Below are 24134 nucleotides of genomic sequence, written 5' to 3'. Positions count from 1 at the left end.
TTACATCGTCCTCCAGCCGACTTGTCTCCAAGGGTCTATTGCTGCCTCGGACACCTTAAGGTCGTTCTCCTGTGAGTCTAGATTTTCGAATCCGACGCAAAACTGACAGTTAATTGTAAGGTTCAGAGCCTCTTAATGATAATGGAACACACAAATTGCGTCGCGATTCAATACATCGTCCTACGGCCGACCTGTCTCCAAGGGTCTAGTGCTGCCTCGGACACCTCACGTTCGTTCTCCTGTGAGCCTAGATTTTCGAATCCGACGCAAAACTGACAGTTAATTGTAACGTTCAGCGCCTGTTTATGACGATGGAACACACAAATCGCGTCGCGATTCAATACATTGTCCTCCAGCCGACTTGTCTCCAAGGGTCTTGTCCTGCCTCGGGCACCTTATGGACTTTCTTCTGTGAATCTAGATTTTCGAATCCGACGCAAAACTGACAGTTAATTGTAAGGTTCAGAGCCTGTTAATGACGATGGAACACACAAATCGCGTCGCGATTCAGTACATCGTCCTCCGGCCGACCTGTCTCCAAGGGTCTATTGCTGCCTCGGGCACCTTATGGTCGATCTCCTGTGAGTCTAGATTTTCGAATCCGACGCAAAACTGACAGTTAATTGTAAGGTTCAGAGCCTGTTAATGACGATGGAACACATAAATTGCGTCGCGATTCAATACATCGTCCTCCGGCCGACCTGTCTCCAAGGGTCTATTGCTGCCTCGGGCAACTTATGGTCATTCTCCTGTGAGTCTAGATTTTCGAATCCGACGCAAAACTGACAGTTAATTGTAAGGTTCAGAGCCTGTTAATGACGATGGAACACACAAATCGCGTCGCGATTCAATACATCGTCCTCCGGCCGACCTGTCTCCAAGGGTCTATTGCTGCCTCGGGCACCTTATGGTCGATCTCCTGTGAGTCTAGATTTTCGAATCCGACGCAAAACTGACAGTTAATTGTAATGTTCAGAGCCTGTTCATGACAATGGAACACACAAATTGCGTCGCGATTCAATACATCGTCCTCCAGCCGACTTGTCTCCAAGGGTCTAGTGCTGCCTCGGGCACCTTATGGTCGTTCTTCTGTGAGTCTAGATTTTCGAATCCGACGCAAAACTTACAGTTAATTGTAAGGTTCAGAGCCTCTTAATGACAATGGAAGACACAAATCGCGTCGCGATTCAATACATCGTCCTCCGGCCGACCTGTCTCCAAGGGTCTATTGCTGCCTCGGGCACCTTATGGTCGATCTCCTGTGAGTCTAGATTTTCGAATCCGACGCAAAACTGACAGTTAATTGTAACGTTCAGAGCCTGTTCATGACGATGGAACACACAAATTGCGTCGCGATTCAATACATCGTCCTCCAGCCGACTTGTCTCCAAGGGTCTAGTGCTGCCTCGGACACCTTATGGTCGTTCTCCTGTGAGTCTAGATTTTCGAATCCGACGCAAAACTGACAGTTAATTGTAAGGTTCAGAGCCTCTTAATGACAATGGAACACACAAATCGCGTCGCGATTCAATACATCGTCCTCCGGCCGACCCGTCTCCAAGGGTCTATTGCTGCCTCGGGCACCTTATGGTCGATCTCCTGTGAGTCTAGATTTTCGAATCCGACGCAAAACTGACAGTTAATTGTAACGTTCAGAGCCTGTTAATGACGATGGAACACACAAATCCCGTCGCGATTCAATACATCGTCCTCCGGCCGACCTGTCTCCAAGGGTCTATTGCTGCCTCGGGCACCTTATGGTCGATCTCCTGTGAGTCTAGATTTTCGAATCCGACGCAAAACTGACAGTTAATTGTAACGTTCAGAGCCTGTTAATGACGATGGAACACACAAATTGCGTCGCGAGTCAATACATCGTCCTCCGGCCGACCTGTCTCCAAGGGTCTATTACTGCCTCGGTCACCTTATGGTCGTTCTCCTGTGAGTCTAGATTTTCGAATCCGACGCAAAACTGACAGTTAATTGTAACGTTCAGAGCCTGTTAATGACGATGGAACACACAAATCGCGTCGCGACTCAATACATCGTCCTCCGGCCGACCTGTCTCCAAGGGTCTATTGCTGCCTCGGGCACCTTATTGCCGTTCTCCTGTGAGTCTAGACTTTCGAATCAGACGCAAAACTGACAGTTAATTGTAACGTTCAGAGCCTGTTAATGACGATGGAACACACAAATTGCGTCGCGATTCAATACATCGTCCTCCAGCCGACTTGTCTCCAAGGGTCTAGTGCTGCCTCGGGCACCTTATGGTCGTTCTTCGGTGAGTCTAGATTTTCGAATCCGACGCAAAACTGACAGTTAATTGTAACGTTCAGAGCCTGTTAATGACGATGGAACACACAAATTGCGTCGCGATTCGATACATCGTCCTCCGGCCGACCTGTCTCCAAGGGTCTATTGCTGCCTCGGGCACCTTATGGTCGATCTCCTGTGAGTCTAGATTTTCGAATCCGACGCAAAACTGGCAGTTAATTGTAACGTTCAGAGCCTGTTAATGACGATGGAACACACAAATTGCGTCGCGATTCAATTTATCGTCCTCCGGCCGACCTGTCTCCAAGGGTCTAGTGCTGCCTCGGGCACCTTATGGTCTAGATTTTCGAATCCGACGCAAAACTGACAGTTAATTGTAACGTTCAGAGCCTGTTAATGACGATGGAACACACAAATCGCGACGCGATTCAATACATCGTCCTCCGGCCGACTTGTCTCCAAGGGTCTAGTGCTGCCTCGGGCACCTTATGGTCGTTCTCCTGTGAGTCTAGATTTTCGAATCCGACGCAAAACTGACAGTTAATCGTAAGGTTCAGAGCCTCTTAATGACAATGGAAAACACAAATTGCGTCGCGATTCAATACATCGTCCTCCGGCCGACCTGTCTCCAAGGGTCTATTGCTGCCTCGGGCACCTTATGGTCGATCTCCTATGAGTCTAGATTTTCGAATCCGACGCAAAATTGACAGTTAATTGTAACGTTCAGAGCCTGTTAATGACGATGTAACACACAAATTGCGTCGCGATTCAATACATCGTCCTCCAGCCGACTTGTCTCCAAGGGTGTAGTGCTGCCTCGGACACCTTATGGTCGTTCTCCTGTGAGTCTAGATTTTCGAATCCGACGCAAAACTGACAGTTAATTGTAACGTTCAGCGCCTGTTAATGACGATGGAACACACAAATCGCGTCGCGATTCAATACATCGTCCTCCGGCCGACCTGTCTCCAAGGGTCTATTGCTGCCTCGGGCACCTTATGGTCGATCACCTGTGAGTCTAGATTTTCGAATCCGACGCAAAAATGACAGTTAATTGTAACGTTCAGAGCCTGTTAATGACGATGGAACACACAAATTGCGTCGCGATTCAATACATCGTCCTCCGGCCGACCTGTCTCCAAGGGTCTATTGCTGCCTCGGGCACCTTATGGTCGATCTCCTGTGAGTCTAGATTTTCGAATCCGACGCAAAACTGACAGTTAATTGTAAGGTTCAGAGCCTGTTAATGACGATGGAACACATAAATTGCGTCGCGATTCAATACATCGTCCTCCGGCCGACCTGTCTCCAAGGGTCTATTGCTGCCTCGGGCAACTTATGGTCATTCTCCTGTGAGTCTAGATTTTCGAATCCGACGCAAAACTGACAGTTAATTGTAAGGTTCAGAGCCTGTTAATGACGATGGAACACACAAATCGCGTCGCGATTCAATACATCGTCCTCCGGCCGACCTGTCTCCAAGGGTCTATTGCTGCCTCGGGCACCTTATGGTCGATCTCCTGTGAGTCTAGATTTTCGAATCCGACGCAAAACTGACAGTTAATTGTAATGTTCAGAGCCTGTTCATGACAATGGAACACACAAATTGCGTCGCGATTCAATACATCGTCCTCCAGCCGACTTGTCTCCAAGGGTCTAGTGCTGCCTCGGGCACCTTATGGTCGTTCTTCTGTGAGTCTAGATTTTCGAATCCGACGCAAAACTTACAGTTAATTGTAAGGTTCAGAGCCTCTTAATGACAATGGAAGACACAAATCGCGTCGCGATTCAATACATCGTCCTCCGGCCGACCTGTCTCCAAGGGTCTATTGCTGCCTCGGGCACCTTATGGTCGATCTCCTGTGAGTCTAGATTTTCGAATCCGACGCAAAACTGACAGTTAATTGTAACGTTCAGAGCCTGTTCATGACGATGGAACACACAAATTGCGTCGCGATTCAATACATCGTCCTCCAGCCGACTTGTCTCCAAGGGTCTAGTGCTGCCTCGGACACCTTATGGTCGTTCTCCTGTGAGTCTAGATTTTCGAATCCGACGCAAAACTGACAGTTAATTGTAAGGTTCAGAGCCTCTTAATGACAATGGAACACACAAATCGCGTCGCGATTCAATACATCGTCCTCCGGCCGACCCGTCTCCAAGGGTCTATTGCTGCCTCGGGCACCTTATGGTCGATCTCCTGTGAGTCTAGATTTTCGAATCCGACGCAAAACTGACAGTTAATTGTAACGTTCAGAGCCTGTTAATGACGATGGAACACACAAATCCCGTCGCGATTCAATACATCGTCCTCCGGCCGACCTGTCTCCAAGGGTCTATTGCTGCCTCGGGCACCTTATGGTCGATCTCCTGTGAGTCTAGATTTTCGAATCCGACGCAAAACTGACAGTTAATTGTAACGTTCAGAGCCTGTTAATGACGATGGAACACACAAATTGCGTCGCGAGTCAATACATCGTCCTCCGGCCGACCTGTCTCCAAGGGTCTATTACTGCCTCGGTCACCTTATGGTCGTTCTCCTGTGAGTCTAGATTTTCGAATCCGACGCAAAACTGACAGTTAATTGTAACGTTCAGAGCCTGTTAATGACGATGGAACACACAAATCGCGTCGCGACTCAATACATCGTCCTCCGGCCGACCTGTCTCCAAGGGTCTATTGCTGCCTCGGGCACCTTATTGCCGTTCTCCTGTGAGTCTAGACTTTCGAATCAGACGCAAAACTGACAGTTAATTGTAACGTTCAGAGCCTGTTAATGACGATGGAACACACAAATTGCGTCGCGATTCAATACATCGTCCTCCAGCCGACTTGTCTCCAAGGGTCTAGTGCTGCCTCGGGCACCTTATGGTCGTTCTTCGGTGAGTCTAGATTTTCGAATCCGACGCAAAACTGACAGTTAATTGTAACGTTCAGAGCCTGTTAATGACGATGGAACACACAAATTGCGTCGCGATTCGATACATCGTCCTCCGGCCGACCTGTCTCCAAGGGTCTATTGCTGCCTCGGGCACCTTATGGTCGATCTCCTGTGAGTCTAGATTTTCGAATCCGACGCAAAACTGGCAGTTAATTGTAACGTTCAGAGCCTGTTAATGACGATGGAACACACAAATTGCGTCGCGATTCAATTTATCGTCCTCCGGCCGACCTGTCTCCAAGGGTCTAGTGCTGCCTCGGGCACCTTATGGTCTAGATTTTCGAATCCGACGCAAAACTGACAGTTAATTGTAACGTTCAGAGCCTGTTAATGACGATGGAACACACAAATCGCGACGCGATTCAATACATCGTCCTCCGGCCGACTTGTCTCCAAGGGTCTAGTGCTGCCTCGGGCACCTTATGGTCGTTCTCCTGTGAGTCTAGATTTTCGAATCCGACGCAAAACTGACAGTTAATCGTAAGGTTCAGAGCCTCTTAATGACAATGGAAAACACAAATTGCGTCGCGATTCAATACATCGTCCTCCGGCCGACCTGTCTCCAAGGGTCTATTGCTGCCTCGGGCACCTTATGGTCGATCTCCTATGAGTCTAGATTTTCGAATCCGACGCAAAATTGACAGTTAATTGTAACGTTCAGAGCCTGTTAATGACGATGTAACACACAAATTGCGTCGCGATTCAATACATCGTCCTCCAGCCGACTTGTCTCCAAGGGTGTAGTGCTGCCTCGGACACCTTATGGTCGTTCTCCTGTGAGTCTAGATTTTCGAATCCGACGCAAAACTGACAGTTAATTGTAACGTTCAGCGCCTGTTAATGACGATGGAACACACAAATCGCGTCGCGATTCAATACATCGTCCTCCGGCCGACCTGTCTCCAAGGGTCTATTGCTGCCTCGGGCACCTTATGGTCGATCACCTGTGAGTCTAGATTTTCGAATCCGACGCAAAAATGACAGTTAATTGTAACGTTCAGAGCCTGTTAATGACGATGGAACACACAAATTGCGTCGCGATTCAATACATCGTCCTCCGGCCGACCTGTCTCCAAGGGTCTATTGCTGCCTCGGGCACCTTATGGTCGATCTCCTGTGAGTCTAGATTTTCGAATCCGACGCAAAAATGACAGTTAATTGTAACGTTCAGAGCCTGTTAATGACGATGGAACACACAAATTGCGTCGCGATTCAATACATCGTCCTCCGGCTGACCTGTCTCCAAGGGTCTGTTGCTGCCTCGGGCACCTTATGGTCGATCTCCTGTGAGTCTAGATTTTCGAATCCGACGCAAAACTGACAGTTAATTGTAAGGTTCAGAGCCTGTTAATGACGATGGAACACACAAATTGCGTCGCGATTCAATAAATCGTCCTCCGGCCGACCTGTCTCCAAGGGTCTATTGCTGCCTCGGTCACCTTATGGTCGTTCTCCTGTGAGTCTAGATTTTCGAATCCGACGCAAAACTGACAGTTAATTGTAAGGTTCAGAGCCTGTTAATGACGATGGAACACACAAATCGCGTCGCGATTCAATACATCGTCCTCCGGCCGACCTGTCTCCAAGGGTCTATTGCTGCCTCGGGCACCTTATGGTCGATCTCCTGTGAGTCTAGATTTTCGAATCCGACGCAAAAATGACAGTTAATTGTAACCTTCAGAGCCTGTTAATGACGATGGAACACACAAATTGCGTCGCGATTCAATACATCGTCCTCCGGCCGACCTGTCTCCAAGGGTCTATTGCTGCCTCGGGCACCTTATGGTCTAGATTTTCGAATCCGACGCAAAACTGACAGTTAATTGTAACGTTCAGAGCCTGTTACTGACGATGGAACACACAAATCGCGACGCGATTCAATACATCGTCCTCCGGCCGACTTGTCTCCAAGGGTCTAGTGCTGCCTCGGGCACCTTATGGTCGTTCTCCTGTGAGTCTAGATTTTCGAATCCGACGCAAAACTGACTGTTAATCGTAAGGTTCAGAGCCTCTTAATGACAATGGAAAACACAAATTGCGTCGCGATTCAATACATCGTCCTCCGGCCGACCTGTCTCCAAGGGTCTATTGCTGCCTCGGGCACCTTATGGTCGATCTCCTATGAGTCTAGATTTTCGAATCCGACGCAAAACAGACAGTTAATTGTAACGTTCAGAGCCTGTTAATGACGATGTAACACACAAATTGCGTCGCGATTCAATACATCGTCCTCCTGCCGACTTGTCTCCAAGGGTGTAGTGCTGCCTCGGACACCTTATGGTCGTTCTCCTGTGAGTCTAGATTTTCGAATCCGACGAAAAACTGACAGTTAATTGTAACGTTCAGCGCCTGTTAATGACGATGGAACACACAAATCGCGTCGCGATTCAATACATCGTCCTCCAGCCGACTTGTCTCCAAGGGTCAAGTCCTGCCTCGGGCACCTTATGGTCGTTCTTCTGTGAGTCTAGATTTTCGAATCCGACGCAAAACTGACAGTTAATTGTAACGTTCAGAGCCTATAAATGACGATGGAACACACAAATCGCGTCGCGATTCAATACATCGTCCTCCGGCCGACCTGTCTCCAAGGGTCTATTGCTGCCTCGGGCACCTTATTGCCGTTCTCCTGTGAGTCTAGACTTTCGAATCAGACGCAAAACTGACAGTTAATTGTAACGTTCAGAGCCTGTTAATGACGATGGAACACACAAATTGCGTCGCGATTCAATACATCGTCCTCCAGCCGACTTGTCTCCAAGGGTCTAGTGCTGCCTCGTGCACCTTATGGTCGTTCTTCGGTGAGTCTAGATTTTCGAATCCGACGCAAAACTGACAGTTAATTGTAACGTTCAGAGCCTGTTAATGACGATGGAACACACAAATTGCGTCGCGATTCAATACATCGTCCTCCGGCCGACCTGTCTCCAAGGGTCTATTGCTGCCTCGGGCACCTTATGGTCGATCTCCTGTGAGTCTAGATTTTCGAATCCGACGCAAAACTGGCAGTTAATTGTAACGTTCAGAGCCTGTTAATGACGATGGAACACACAAATTGCGTCGCGATTCAATACATCGTCCTCCGGCCGACCTGTCTCCAAGGGTCTATTGCTGCCTCGGGCACCTTATGGTCTAGATTTTCGAATCCGACGCAAAACTGACAGTTAATTGTAACGTTCAGAGCCTGTTAATGACGATGGAACACACAAATCGCGACGCGATTCAATACATCGTCCTCCGGCCGACTTGTCTCCAAGGGTCTAGTGCTGCCTCGGGCACCTTATGGTCGTTCTCCTGTGAGTCTAGATTTTCGAATCCGACGCAAAACTGACAGTTAATCGTAAGGTTCAGAGCCTCTTAGTGACAATGGAAAACACAAATTGCGTCGCGATTCAATACATCGTCCTCCGGCCGACCTGTCTCCAAGGGTCTATTGCTGCCTCGGGCACCTTATGGTCGATCTCCTATGAGTCTAGATTTTCGAATCCGACGCAAAATTGACAGTTAATTGTAACGTTCAGAGCCTGTTAATGACGATGTAACACACAAATTGCGTCGCGATTCAATACATCGTCCTCCAGCCGACTTGTCTCCAAGGGTGTAGTGCTGCCTCGGACACCTTATGGTCGTTCTCCTGTGAGTCTAGATTTTCGAATCCGACGCAAAACTGACAGTTAATTGTAACGTTCAGCGCCTGTTAATGACGATGGAACACACAAATCGCGTCGCGATTCAATACATCGTCCTCCGGCCGACCTGTCTCCAAGGGTCTATTGCTGCCTCGGGCACCTTATGGTCGATCACCTGTGAGTCTAGATTTTCGAATCCGACGCAAAAATGACAGTTAATTGTAACGTTCAGAGCCTGTTAATGACGATGGAACACACAAATTGCGTCGCGATTCAATACATCGTCCTCCGGCCGACCTGTCTCCAAGTGTCTGTTGCTGCCTCGAGCACCTTATGGTCGATCTCCTGTGAGTCTAGATTTTCGAATCCGACGCAAGACTGACAGTTAATTGTAAGGTTCAGAGCCTGTTAATGACGATGGAACACACAAATTGCGTCGCGATTCAATAAATCGTCCTCCGGCCGACCTGTCTCCAAGGGTCTATTGCTGCCTCGGTCACCTTATGGTCGTTCTCCTGTGAGTCTAGATTTTCGAATCCGACGCAAAACTGACAGTTAATTGTAAGGTTCAGAGCCTGTTAATGACGATGGAACACACAAATCGCGTCGCGATTCAATACATCGTCCTCCGGCCGACCTGTCTCCAAGGGTCTATTGCTGCCTCGGGCACCTTATGGTCGATCTCCTGTGAGTCTAGATTTTCGAATCCGACGCAAAACTGACAGTTAATTGTAACGTTCAGAGCCTGTTAATGACGATGGAACACACAAATTGCGTCGCGATTCAATACATCGTCCTCCGACCGACCTGTCTCCAAGGGTCTATTACTGCCTCGGTCACCTTATGGTCGTTCTCCTGTGAGTCTAGATTTTCGAATCCGACGCAAAACTGACAGTTAATTGTAACGTTCAGAGCCTGTTAATGACGATGGAACACACAAATCGCGTCGCGATTCAATACATCGTCCTCCGGCCGACCTGTCTCCAAGGGTCTATTGCTGCCTCGGGCACCTTATTGCCGTTCTCCTGTGAGTCTAGACTTTCGAATCAGACGCAAAACTGACAGTTAATTGTAACGTTCAGAGCCTGTTAATGACGATGGAACACACAAATTGCGTCGCGATTCAATACATCGTCCTCCAGAGGACTTGTCTCCAAGGGTCTAGTGCTGCCTCGGGCACCTTATGGTCGTTCTTCGGTGAGTCTAGATTTTCGAATCCGACGCAAAACTGACAGTTAATTGTAACGTTCAGAGCCTGTTAATGACGATGGAACACACAAATTGCGTCGCGATTCAATACATCGTCCTCCGGCCGACCTGTCTCCAAGGGTCTATTGCTGCCTCGGGCACCTTATGGTCGATCTCCTGTGAGTCTAGATTTTCGAATCCGACGCAAAACTGGCAGTTAATTGTAACGTTCAGAGCCTGTTAATGACGATGGAACACACAAATTGCGTCGCGATTCAATACATCGTCCTCCGGCCGACCTGTCTCCAAGGGTCTATTGCTGCCTCGGGCACCTTATGGTCTAGATTTTCGAATCCGACGCAAAACTGACAGTTAATTGTAACGTTCAGCGCCTGTTAATGACGAAGGAACACACAAATCGCGTCGCGATTCAATACATCGTCCTCCAGCCGACTTGTCTCCAAGGGTGTAGTGCTGCCTCGGACACCTTATGGTCGTTCTCCTGTGAGTCTAGATTTTCGAATCCGACGCAAAACTGACAGTTAATTGTAACGTTCAGCGCCTGTTAATGACGATGGAACACACAAATCGCGTCGCGATTCAATACATCGTCCTCCAGCCGACTTGTCTCCAAGGGTCAAGTCCTGCCTCGGGCACCTTAATGTCGTTCTTCTGTGAGTCTAGATTTTCGAATCCGACGCAAAACTGACAGTTAATTGTAAGGTTCAGAGCCTCTTAATGACAATGGAACACACTAACTGCGTCGCGATTCAATACATCGTCCTCCGGCCGACCTGTCTCCAAGGGTCTATTGCTGCCTCGGGCACCTTATGGTCGATCTCCTGTGAGTCTAGATTTTCGAATCCGACGCAAAAATGTCAGTTAATTGTAACGTTCAGAGCCTGTTAATGACGATGGAACACACAAATTGCGTCGCGATTCAATACATCGTCCTCCGGCCGACCTGTCTCCAAGGGTCTGTTGCTGCCTCGGGCACCTTATGGTCGATCTCCTGTGAGTCTAGATTTTCGAATCCGACGCAAAACTGACAGTTAATTGTAAGGTTCAGAGCCTGTTAATGACGATGGAACACACAAATTGCGTCGCGATTCAATAAATCGTCCTCCGGCCGACCTGTCTCCAAGGGTCTATTGCTGCCTCGGTCACCTTATGGTCGTTCTCCTGTGAGTCTAGATTTTCGAATCCGACGCAAAACTGACAGTTAATTGTAAGGTTCAGAGCCTGTTAATGACGATGGAACACACAAATCGCGTCGCGATTCAATACATCGTCCTCCGCCCGACCTGTCTCCAAGGGTCTATTGCTGCCTCGGGCACCTTATGGTCGATCTCCTGTGAGTCTAGATTTTCGAATCCGACGCAAAAATGACAGTTAATTGTAACGTTCAGAGCCTGTTAATGACGATGGAACACACAAATCCCGTCGCGATTCAATACATCGTCCTCCGGCCGACCTGTCTCCAAGGGTCTATTGCTGCCTCGGGCACCTTATTTTCGTTCTCCTGTGTGTCTAGACTTTCGAATCAGACGCAAAACTGACAGTTAATTGTAACGTTCAGAGCCTGTTAATGACGATGGAACACACAAATTGCGTCGCGATTCAATACATCGTCCTCCAGCCGACTTGTCTCCAAGGGTCTAGTGCTGCCTCGGGCACCTTATGGTCGTTCTTCGGTGAGTCTAGATTTTCGAATCCGACGCAAAACTGACAGTTAATTGTAACGTTCAAAGCCTGTTAATGACGATGGAACACACAAATTGCGTCGCGATTCAATACATCGTCCTCCGGCCGACCTGTCTCCAGGGGTCTATTGCTGCCTCGGGCACCTTATGGTCGATCTCCTGTGAGTCTAGATTTTCGAATCCGACGCAAAACTGACAGTTAATTGTAACGTTCAGAGCCTGTTAATGACGATGGAACACACAAATTGCGTCGCGATTCAATACATCGTCCTCCGGCCGACCTGTCTCCAAGGGTCTATTGCTGCCTCGGGCACCTTATGGTCTAGATTTTCGAATCCGACGCAAAACTGACAGTTAATTGTAACGTTCAGAGCCTGTTACTGACGATGGAACACACAAATCGCGACGCGATTCAATACATCGTCCTCCGGCCGACTTGTCTCCAAGGGTCTAGTGCTGCCTCGGGCACCTTATGGTCGTTCTCCTGTGAGTCTAGATTTTCGATTCCGACGCAAAACTGACAGTTAATCGTAAGGTTCAGAGCCTCTTAATGACAATGGAAAACACAAATTACGTCGCGATTCAATACATCGTCCTCCGGCCGACCTGTCTCCAAGGGTCTATTGCTGCCTCGGGCACCTTATGGTCGATCTCCTATGAGTCTAGATTTTCGAATCCGACGCAAATTTGACAGTTAATTGTAACGTTCAGAGCCTGTTAATGACGATGGAACACACAAATTGCGTCGCGATTCAATACATCGTCCTCCTGCCGACTTGTCTCCAAGGGTGTAGTGCTGCCTCGGACACCTTATGGTCGTTCTCCTGTGAGTCTAGATTTTCGAATCCGACGCAAAACTGACAGTTAATTGTAACGTTCAGCGCCTGTTAATGACGATGGAACACACAAATCGCGTCGCGATTCAATACATCGTCCTCCAGCCGACTTGTCTCCAAGGGTCAAGTCCTTCCTCGGGCACCTTATGGTCGTTCTTCTGTGAGTCTAGATTTTCGAATCCGACGCAAAACTGACAGTTAATTGTAACGTTCAGAGCCTGTTAATGACGATGGAACACACAAATCGCGTCGCGATTCAATACATCGTCCTCCGGCCGACCTGTCTCCAAGGGTCTATTGCTGCCTCGGGCACCTTATTGCCGTTCTCCTGTGAGTCTAGACTTTCGAATCAGACGCAAAACTGACAGTTAATTGTAACGTTCAGAGCCTGTTAATGACGATGGAACACACAAATTGCGTCGCGATTCAATACATCGTCCTCCGGCCGACCTGTCTCCAAGGGTCTATTGCTGCCTCGGGCACCTTATGGTCGATCTCCTGTGAGTCTAGATTTTCGAATCCGACGCAAAACTGGCAGTTAATTGTAACGTTCAGAGCCTGTTAATGACGATGGAACACACAAATTGCGTCGCGATTCAATACATCGTCCTCCGGCCGACCTGTCTCCAAGGGTCTATTGCTGCCTCGGGCACCTTATGGTCTAGATTTTCGAATCCGACGCAAAACTGACAGTTAATCGTAACGTTCAGAGCCTGTTAATGACGATGTAACACACAAATTGAGTCGCGATTCAATACATCGTCCTCCGGCCGACCTGTCTCCAAGGGTCTATTGCTGCCTCGGGCACCTTATGGTCGATCTCCTGTGAGTCTAGATTTTCGAATCCGACGCAAAAATGACAGTTAATTGTAACGTTTAGAGCCTGTTAATGACGATGGAACACACAAATTGCGTCGCGATTCAATACATCGTCCTCCGGCCGACCTGTCTCCAAGGGTCTGTTGCTGCCTCGGGCACCTTATGGTCGATCTCCTGTGAGTCTAGATTTTCGAATCCGACGCAAAACTGACAGTTAATTGTAAGGTTCAGAGCCTGCTAATGACGATGGAACACACAAATTGCGTCGCGATTCAATAAATCGTCCTCCGGCCGACCTGTCTCCAAGGGTCTATTGCTGCCTCGGTCACCTTATGGTCGTTCTCCTGTGAGTCTAGATTTTCGAATCCGACGCAAAACTGACAGTTAATTGTAAGGTTCAGAGCCTGTTAATGACGATGGAACACACAAATCGCGTCGCGATTCAATACATCGTCCTCCGGCCGACCTGTCTCCAAGGGTCTATTGCTGCCTCGGGCACCTTATGGTCGATCTCCTGTGAGTCTAGATTTTCGAATCCGACGCAAAACTGACAGTTAATTGTAACGTTCAGAGCCTGTTAATGACGATGGAACACACAAATTGCGTCGCGATTCAATACATCGTCCTCCGGCCGACCTGTCTCCAAGGGTCTATTACTGCCTCGGTCACCTTATGGTCGTTCTCCTGTGAGTCTAGATTTTCGAATCCGACGCAAAACTGACAGTTAATTGTAACGTTCAGAGCCTGTTAATGACGATGGAACACACAAATCGCGTCGCGATTCAATACATCGTCCTCCGGCCGACCTGTCTCCAAGGGTCTATTGCTGCCTCGGGCACCTTATTGCCGTTCTCCTGTGAGTCTAGACTTTCGAATCAGACGCAAAACTGACAGTTAATTGTAACGTTCAGAGCCTGTTAATGACGATGGAACACACAAATTGCGTCGCGATTCAATACATCGTCCTCCAGAGGACTTGTCTCCAAGGGTCTAGTGCTGCCTCGGGCACCTTATGGTCGTTCTTCGGTGAGTCTAGATTTTCGAATCCGACGCAAAACTGACAGTTAATTGTAACGTTCAGAGCCTGTTAATGACGATGGAACACACAAATTGCGTCGCGATTCAATACATCGTCCTCCGGCCGACCTGTCTCCAAGGGTCTATTGCTGCCTCGGGCACCTTATGGTCGATCTCCTGTGAGTCTAGATTTTCGAATCCGACGCAAAACTGGCAGTTAATTGTAACGTTCAGAGCCTGTTAATGACGATGGAACACACAAATTGCGTCGCGATTCAATACATCGTCCTCCGGCCGACCTGTCTCCAAGGGTCTATTGCTGCCTCGGGCACCTTATGGTCTAGATTTTCGAATCCGACGCAAAACTGACAGTTAATTGTAACGTTCAGCGCCTGTTAATGACGAAGGAACACACAAATCGCGTCGCGATTCAATACATCGTCCTCCAGCCGACTTGTCTCCAAGGGTGTAGTGCTGCCTCGGACACCTTATGGTCGTTCTCCTGTGAGTCTAGATTTTCGAATCCGACGCAAAACTGACAGTTAATTGTAACGTTCAGCGCCTGTTAATGACGATGGAACACACAAATCGCGTCGCGATTCAATACATCGTCCTCCAGCCGACTTGTCTCCAAGGGTCAAGTCCTGCCTCGGGCACCTTAATGTCGTTCTTCTGTGAGTCTAGATTTTCGAATCCGACGCAAAACTGACAGTTAATTGTAAGGTTCAGAGCCTCTTAATGACAATGGAACACACTAACTGCGTCGCAATTCAATACATCGTCCTCCGGCCGACCTGTCTCCAAGGGTCTATTGCTGCCTCGGGCACCTTATGGTCGATCTCCTGTGAGTCTAGATTTTCGAATCCGACGCAAAAATGTCAGTTAATTGTAACGTTCAGAGCCTGTTAATGACGATGGAACACACAAATTGCGTCGCGATTCAATACATCGTCCTCCGGCCGACCTGTCTCCAAGGGTCTGTTGCTGCCTCGGGCACCTTATGGTCGATCTCCTGTGAGTCTAGATTTTCGAATCCGACGCAAAACTGACAGTTAATTGTAAGGTTCAGAGCCTGTTAATGACGATGGAACACACAAATTGCGTCGCGATTCAATAAATCGTCCTCCGGCCGACCTGTCTCCAAGGGTCTATTGCTGCCTCGGTCACCTTATGGTCGTTCTCCTGTGAGTCTAGATTTTCGAATCCGACGCAAAACTGACAGTTAATTGTAAGGTTCAGAGCCTGTTAATGACGATGGAACACACAAATCGCGTCGCGATTCAATACATCGTCCTCCGCCCGACCTGTCTCCAAGGGTCTATTGCTGCCTCGGGCACCTTATGGTCGATCTCCTGTGAGTCTAGATTTTCGAATCCGACGCAAAAATGACAGTTAATTGTAACGTTCAGAGCCTGTTAATGACGATGGAACACACAAATCCCGTCGCGATTCAATACATCGTCCTCCGGCCGACCTGTCTCCAAGGGTCTATTGCTGCCTCGGGCAAGTTATTTTCGTTCTCCTGTGTGTCTAGACTTTCGAATCAGACGCAAAACTGACAGTTAATTGTAACGTTCAGAGCCTGTTAATGACGATGGAACACACAAATTGCGTCGCCATTCAATACATCGTCCTCCAGCCGACTTGTCTCCAAGGGTCTAGTGCTGCCTCGGGCACCTTATGGTCGTTCTTCGGTGAGTCTAGATTTTCGAATCCGACGCAAAACTGACAGTTAATTGTAACGTTCAAAGCCTGTTAATGACGATGGAACACACAAATTGCGTCGCGATTCAATACATCGTCCTCCGGCCGACCTGTCTCCAGGGGTCTATTGCTGCCTCGGGCACCTTATGGTCGATCTCCTGTGAGTCTAGATTTTCGAATCCGACGCAAAACTGACAGTTAATTGTAACGTTCAGAGCCTGTTAATGACGATGGAACACACAAATTGCGTCGCGATTCAATACATCGTCCTCCGGCCGACCTGTCTCCAAGGGTCTATTGCTGCCTCGGGCACCTTATGGTCTAGATTTTCGAATCCGACGCAAAACTGACAGTTAATTGTAACGTTCAGAGCCTGTTACTGACGATGGAACACACAAATCGCGACGCGATTCAATACATCGTCCTCCGGCCGACTTGTCTCCAAGGGTCTAGTGCTGCCTCGGGCACCTTATGGTCGTTCTCCTGTGAGTCTAGATTTTCGATTCCGACGCAAAACTGACAGTTAATCGTAAGGTTCAGAGCCTCTTAATGACAATGGAAAACACAAATTACGTCGCGATTCAATACATCGTCCTCCGGCCGACCTGTCTCCAAGGGTCTATTGCTGCCTCGGGCACCTTATGGTCGATCTCCTATGAGTCTAGATTTTCGAATCCGACGCAAATTTGACAGTTAATTGTAACGTTCAGAGCCTGTTAATGACGATGTAACACACAAATTGCGTCGCGATTCAATACATCGTCCTCCTGCCGACTTGTCTCCAAGGGTGTAGTGCTGCCTCGGACACCTTATGGTCGTTCTCCTGTGAGTCTAGATTTTCGAATCCGACGCAAAACTGACAGTTAATTGTAACGTTCAGCGCCTGTTAATGACGATGGAACACACAAATCGCGTCGCGATTCAATACATCGTCCTCCAGCCGACTTGTCTCCAAGGGTCAAGTCCTTCCTCGGGCACCTTATGGTCGTTCTTCTGTGAGTCTAGATTTTCGAATCCGACGCAAAACTGACAGTTAATTGTAACGTTCAGAGCCTGTTAATGACGATGGAACACACAAATCGCGTCGCGATTCAATACATCGTCCTCCGGCCGACCTGTCTCCAAGGGTCTATTGCTGCCTCGGGCACCTTATTGCCGTTCTCCTGTGAGTCTAGACTTTCGAATCAGACGCAAAACTGACAGTTAATTGTAACGTTCAGAGCCTGTTAATGACGATGGAACACACAAATTGCGTCGCGATTCAATACATCGTCCTCCGGCCGACCTGTCTCCAAGGGTCTATTGCTGCCTCGGGCACCTTATGGTCGATCTCCTGTGAGTCTAGATTTTCGAATCCGACGCAAAACTGGCAGTTAATTGTAACGTTCAGAGCCTGTTAATGACGATGGAACACACAAATTGCGTCGCGATTCAATACATCGTCCTCCGGCCGACCTGTCTCCAAGGGTCTATTGCTGCCTCGGGCACCTTATGGTCTAGATTTTCGAATCCGACGCAAAACTGACAGTTAATTGTAACGTTCAGAGCCTGTTAATGACGATGTAACACACAAATTGAGTCGCGATTCAATACATCGTCCTCCGGCCGACCTGTCTCCAAGGGTCTATTGCTGCCTCGGGCACCTTATGGTCGATCTCCTGTGAGTCTAGATTTTCGAATCCGACGCAAAAATGACAGTTAATTGTAACGTTTAGAGCCTGTTAATGACGATGGAACACACAAATTGCGTCGCGATTCAATACATCGTCCTCCGGCCGACCTGTCTCCAAGGGTCTGTTGCCGCCTCGGGCACCTTATGGTCGATCTCCTGTGAGTCTAGATTTTCGAATCCGACGCAAAACTGACAGTTAATTGTAAGGTTCAGAGCCTGCTAATGACGATGGAACACACAAATTGCGTCGCGATTCAATAAATCGTCCTCCGGCCGACCTGTCTCCAAGGGTCTATTGCTGCCTCGGTCACCTTATGGTCGTTCTCCTGTGAGTCTAGATTTTCGAATCCGACGCAAAACTGACAGTTAATTGTAAGGTTCAGAGCCTGTTAATGACGATGAAACACACAAATCGCGTCGCGATTCAATACATCGTCCTCCGGCCGACCTGTCTCCAAGGGTCTATTGCTGCCTCGGGCACCTTATGGTCGATCTCCTGTGAGTCTAGATTTTCGAATCCGACGCAAAACTGACAGTTAATTGTAACGTTCAGAGCCAGTTAATGACGATGGAACACACAAATTGCGTCGCGATTCAATACATCGTCCTCCGGCCGACCTGTCTCCAAGGGTCTATTACTGCCTCGGTCACCTTATGGTCGTTCTCCTGTGAGTCTAGATTTTCGAATACGACGCAAAACTGACAGTTAATTGTAACGTTCAGAGCCTGTTAATGACGATGGAACACACAAATCGCGTCGCGATTCAATACATCGTCCTCCGGCCGACCTGTCTCCAAGGGTCTATTGCTGCCTCGGGCACCTTATTGCCGTTCTCCTGTGAGTCTAGACTTTCGAATCAGACGCAAAACTGACAGTTAATTGTAACGTTCAGAGCCTGTTAATGACGATGGAACACACAAATTGCGTCGCGATTCAATACATCGTCCTCCAGCCGACTTGTCTCCAAGGGTCTAGTGCTGCCTCGGGCACCTTATGGTCGTTCTTCGGTGAGTCTAGATTTTCGAATCCGACGCAAAACTGACAGTTAATTGTAACGTTCAGAGCCTGTTAATGACGATGGAACACCCAAATTGCGTCGCGATTCAATACATCGTCCTCCGGCCGACCTGTCTCCAAGGGTCTATTGCTGCCTCGGGCACCTTATGGTCGATCTCCTGTGAGTCTAGATTTTCGAATCCGACGCAAAACTGGCAGTTAATTGTAACGTTCAGAGCCTGTTAATGACGATGGAACACACAAATTGCGTCGCGATTCAATACATCGTCCTCCGGCCGACCTGTCTCCAAGGGTCTATTGCTGCCTCGGGCACCTTATGGTCGATCTCCTGTGAGTCTAGATTTTCGAATCCGACGCAAAAATGACAGTTAATTGTAACGTTCAGAGCCTGTTAATGACGATGGAACACACAAATTGCGTCGCGATTCAATACATCGTCCTCCGGCCGACCTGTCTCCAAGGGTCTGTTGCTGCCTCGGGCACCTTATGGTCGATCTCCTGTGAGTCTAGATTTTCGAATCCGACGCAAAACTGACAGTTAATTGTAAGGTTCAGAGCCTGCTAATGACGATGGAACACACAAATTGCGTCGCGATTCAATAAATCGTCCTCCGGCCGACCTGTCTCCAAGGGTCTATTGCTGCCTCGGTCACCTTATGGTCGTTCTCCTGTGAGTCTAGATTTTCGAATCCGACGCAAAACTGACAGTTAATTGTAACGTTCAGAGCCTGTTAATGACGATGGAACACACAAATCGCGTCGCGATTCAATACATCGTCCTCCGGCCGACCTGTCTCCAAGGGTCTATTGCTGCCTCGGGCACCTTATGGTCGATCTCCTGTGAGTCTAGATTTTCGAATCCGACGCAAAACTGACAGTTAATTGTAACGTTCAGAGCCTGTTAATGACGATGGAACACACAAATTGCGTCGCGATTCAATACATCGTCCTCCGGCCGACCTGTCTCCAAGGGTCTATTACTGCCTCGGTCACCTTATGGTCGTTCTCCTGTGAGTCTAGATTTTCGAATCCGACGCAAAACTGACAGTTAATTGTAACGTTCAGAGCCTGTTAATGACGATGGAACACACAAATCGCGTCGCGATTCAATACATCGTCCTCCGGCCGACCTGTCTCCAAGGGTCTATTGCTGCCCCGGGCACCTTATGGTCGATCTCCTGTGAGTCTAGATTTTCGAATCCGACGCAAAACTGACAGTTAATTGTAACGTTCAGAGCCTGTTAATGACGATGGAACACACAAATTGCGTCGCGATTCAATACATCGTCCTCCGGCCGACCTGTCTCCAAGGGTCTATTACTGCCTCGGTCACCTTATGGTCGTTCTCCTGTGAGTCTAGATTTTCGAATACGACGCAAAACTGACAGTTAATTGTAACGTTCAGAGCCTGTTAATGACGATGGAACACACAAATCGCGTCGCGATTCAATACATCGTCCTCCGGCCGACCTGTCTCCAAGGGTCTATTGCTGCCTCGGGCACCTTATTGCCGTTCTCCTGTGAGTCTAGACTTTCGAATCAGACGCAAAACTGACAGTTAATTGTAACGTTCAGAGCCTGTTAATGACGATGGAACACACAAATTGCGTCGCGATTCAATACATCGTCCTCCAGCCGACTTGTCTCCAAGGGTCTAGTGCTGCCTCGGGCACCTTATGGTCGTTCTTCGGTGAGTCTAGATTTTCGAATCCGACGCAAAACTGACAGTTAATTGTAACGTTCAGAGCCTGTTAATGACGATGGAACACACAAATTGCGTCGCGATTCAATACATCGTCCTCCGGCCGACCTGTCTCCAAGGGTCTATTGCTGCCTCGGGCACCTTATGGTCGATCTCCTGTGAGTCTAGATTTTCGAATCCGACGCAAAACTGGCAGTTAATTGTAACGTTCAGAGCCTGTTAATGACGATGGAACACACAAATTGCGTCGCGATTCAATACATCGTCCTCCAGCCGACTTGTCTCCAAGGGTCTAGTGCTGCCTCGGGCACCTTATGGTCGTTCTTCGGTGAGTCTAGATTTTCGAATCCGACGCAAAACTGACAGTTAATTGTAACGTTCAGAGCCTGTTAATGACGATGGAACACACAAATCGCGACGCGATTCAATACATCGTCCTCCGGCCGACTTGTCTCCAAGGGTCTAGTGCTGCCTCGGGCACCTTATGGTCGTTCTCCTGTGAGTCTAGATTTTCGAATCCGACGCAAAACTGACAGTTAATCGTAAGGTTCAGAGCCTCTTAATGACAATGGAAAACACAAATTGCGTCGCGATTCAATACATCGTCCTCCGGCCGACCTGTCTCCAAGGGTCTATTGCTGCCTCGGGCACCTTATGGTCGATCTCCTATGAGTCTAGATTTTCGAATCCGACGCAAAATTGACAGTTAATTGTAACGTTCAGAGCCTGTTAATGACGATGTAACACACAAATTGAGTCGCGATTCAATACATCGTCCTCCGGCCGACCTGTCTCCAAGGGTCTATTGCTGCCTCGGGCACCTTATGGTCGATCTCCTGTGAGTCTAGATTTTCGAATCCGACGCAAAAATGACAGTTAATTGTAAGGTTCAGAGCCTGCTAATGACGATGGAACACACAAATTGCGTCGCGATTCAATAAATCGTCCTCCGGCCGACCTGTCTCCAAGGGTCTATTGCTGCCTCGGTCACCTTATGGTCGTTCTCCTGTGAGTCTAGATTTTCGAATCCGACGCAAAACTGACAGTTAATTGTAAGGTTCAGAGCCTGTTAATGACGATGGAACACACAAATCGCGTCGCGATTTAATACATCGTCCTCCGGCCGACCTGTCTCCAAGGGTCTATTGCTGCCTCGGGCACCTTATGGTCGATCTCCTGTGAGTCTAGATTTTCGAATCCGACGCAAAACTGACAGTTAATTGTAACGTTCAGAGCCTGTTAATGACGATGGAACACACAAATTGCGTCGCGATTCAATACATCGTCCTCCGGCCGACCTGTCTCCAAGGGTCTATTACTGCCTCGGTCACCTTATGGTCGTTCTCCTGTGAGTCTAGATTTTCGAATACGACGCAAAACTGACAGTTAATTGTAACGTTCAGAGCCTGTTAATGACGATGGAACACACAAATCGCGTCGCGATTCAATACATCGTCCTCCGGCCGACCTGTCTCCAAGGGTCTATTGCTGCCTCGGGCACCTTATTGCCGTTCTCCTGTGAGTCTAGACTTTCGAATCAGACGCAAAACTGACAGTTAATTGTAACGTTCAGAGCCTGTTAATGACGATGGAACACACAAATTGCGTCGCGATTCAATACATCGTCCTCCAGCCGACTTGTCTCCAAGGGTCTAGTGCTGCCTCGGGCACCTTATGGTCGTTCTTCGGTGAGTCTAGATTTTCGAATCCGACGCAAAACTGACAGTTAATTGTAACGTTCAGAGCCTGTTAATGACGATGGAACACACAAATTGCGTCGCGATTCAATACATCGTCCTCCGGCCGACCTGTCTCCAAGGGTCTATTGCTGCCTCGGGCACCTTATGGTCGATCTCCTGTGAGTCTAGATTTTCGAATCCGACGCAAAACTGGCAGTTAATTGTAACGTTCAGAGCCTGTTAATGACGATGGAACACACAAATTGCGTCGCGATTCAATACATCGTCCTCCGGCCGACCTGTCTCCAAGGGTCTATTGCTGCCTCGGGCACCTTATGGTCTAGATTTTCGAATCCGACGCAAAACTGACAGTTAATTGTAAGGTTCAGAGCCTCTTAATGACAATGGAACACACAAATTGCGTCGCGATTCAATACATCGTCCTCCGGCCGACCTGTCTCCAAGGGTCTATTGCTGCCTCGGGCACCTTATGGTCGATCTCCTGTGAGTCTAGATTTTCGAATCCGACGCAAAAATGACAGTTAATTGTAACGTTCAGAGCCTGTTAATGACGATGGAACACACAAATTGCGTCGCGATTCAATACATCGTCCTCCGGCCGACCTGTCTCCAAGGGTCTGTTGCTGCCTCGGGCACCTTATGGTCGATCTCCTGTGAGTCTAGATTTTCGAATCCGACGCAAAACTGACAGTTAATTGTAAGGTTCAGAGCCTGCTAATGACGATGGAACACACAAATTGCGTCGCGATTCAATAAATCGTCCTCCGGCCGACCTGTCTCCAAGGGTCTATTGCTGCCTCGGTCACCTTATGGTCGTTCTCCTGTGAGTCTAGATTTTCGAATCCGACGCAAAACTGACAGTTAATTGTAACGTTCAGAGCCTGTTAATGACGATGGAACACACAAATCGCGTCGCGATTCAATACATCGTCCTCCGGCCGACCTGTCTCCAAGGGTCTATTGCTGCCTCGGGCACCTTATGGTCGATCTCCTGTGAGTCTAGATTTTCGAATCCGACGCAAAACTGACAGTTAATTGTAACGTTCAGAGCCTGTTAATGACGATGGAACACACAAATTGCGTCGCGATTCAATACATCGTCCTCCGGCCGACCTGTCTCCAAGGGTCTATTACTGCCTCGGTCACCTTATGGTCGTTCTCCTGTGAGTCTAGATTTTCGAATCCGACGCAAAACTGACAGTTAATTGTAACGTTCAGAGCCTGTTAATGACGATGGAACACACAAATCGCGTCGCGATTCAATACATCGTCCTCCGGCCGACCTGTCTCCAAGGGTCTATTGCTGCCTCGGGCACCTTATGGTCGATCTCCTGTGAGTCTAGATTTTCGAATCCGACGCAAAACTGACAGTTAATTGTAACGTTCAGAGCCTGTTAATGACGATGGAACACACAAATTGCGTCGCGATTCAATACATCGTCCTCCGGCCGACCTGTCTCCAAGGGTCTATTACTGCCTCGGTCACCTTATGGTCGTTCTCCTGTGAGTCTAGATTTTCGAATGCGACGCAAAACTGACAGTTAATTGTAACGTTCAGAGCCTGTTAATGACGATGGAACACACAAATCGCGTCGCGATTCAATACATCGTCCTCCGGCCGACCTGTCTCCAAGGGTCTATTGCTGCCTCGGGCACCTTATTGCCGTTCTCCTGTGAGTCTAGACTTTCGAATCCGACGCAAAACTGACAGTTAATTGTAACGTTCAGAGCCTGTTAATGACGATGGAACACACAAATTGCGTCGCGATTCAATACATCGTCCTCCAGCCGACTTGTCTCCAAGGGTCTAGTGCTGCCTCGGGCACCTTATGGTCGTTCTTCGGTGAGTCTAGATTTTCGAATCCGACGCAAAACTGACAGTTAATTGTAACGTTCAGAGCCTGTTAATGACGATGGAACACACAAATTGC

Source organism: Schistocerca nitens, chromosome 5 (assembly GCF_023898315.1).
Source record: "Schistocerca nitens isolate TAMUIC-IGC-003100 chromosome 5, iqSchNite1.1, whole genome shotgun sequence".
NCBI classification, from domain to species: domain Eukaryota; kingdom Metazoa; phylum Arthropoda; class Insecta; order Orthoptera; family Acrididae; genus Schistocerca; species Schistocerca nitens.
This window is presented reverse-complemented; position numbering follows the sequence as displayed.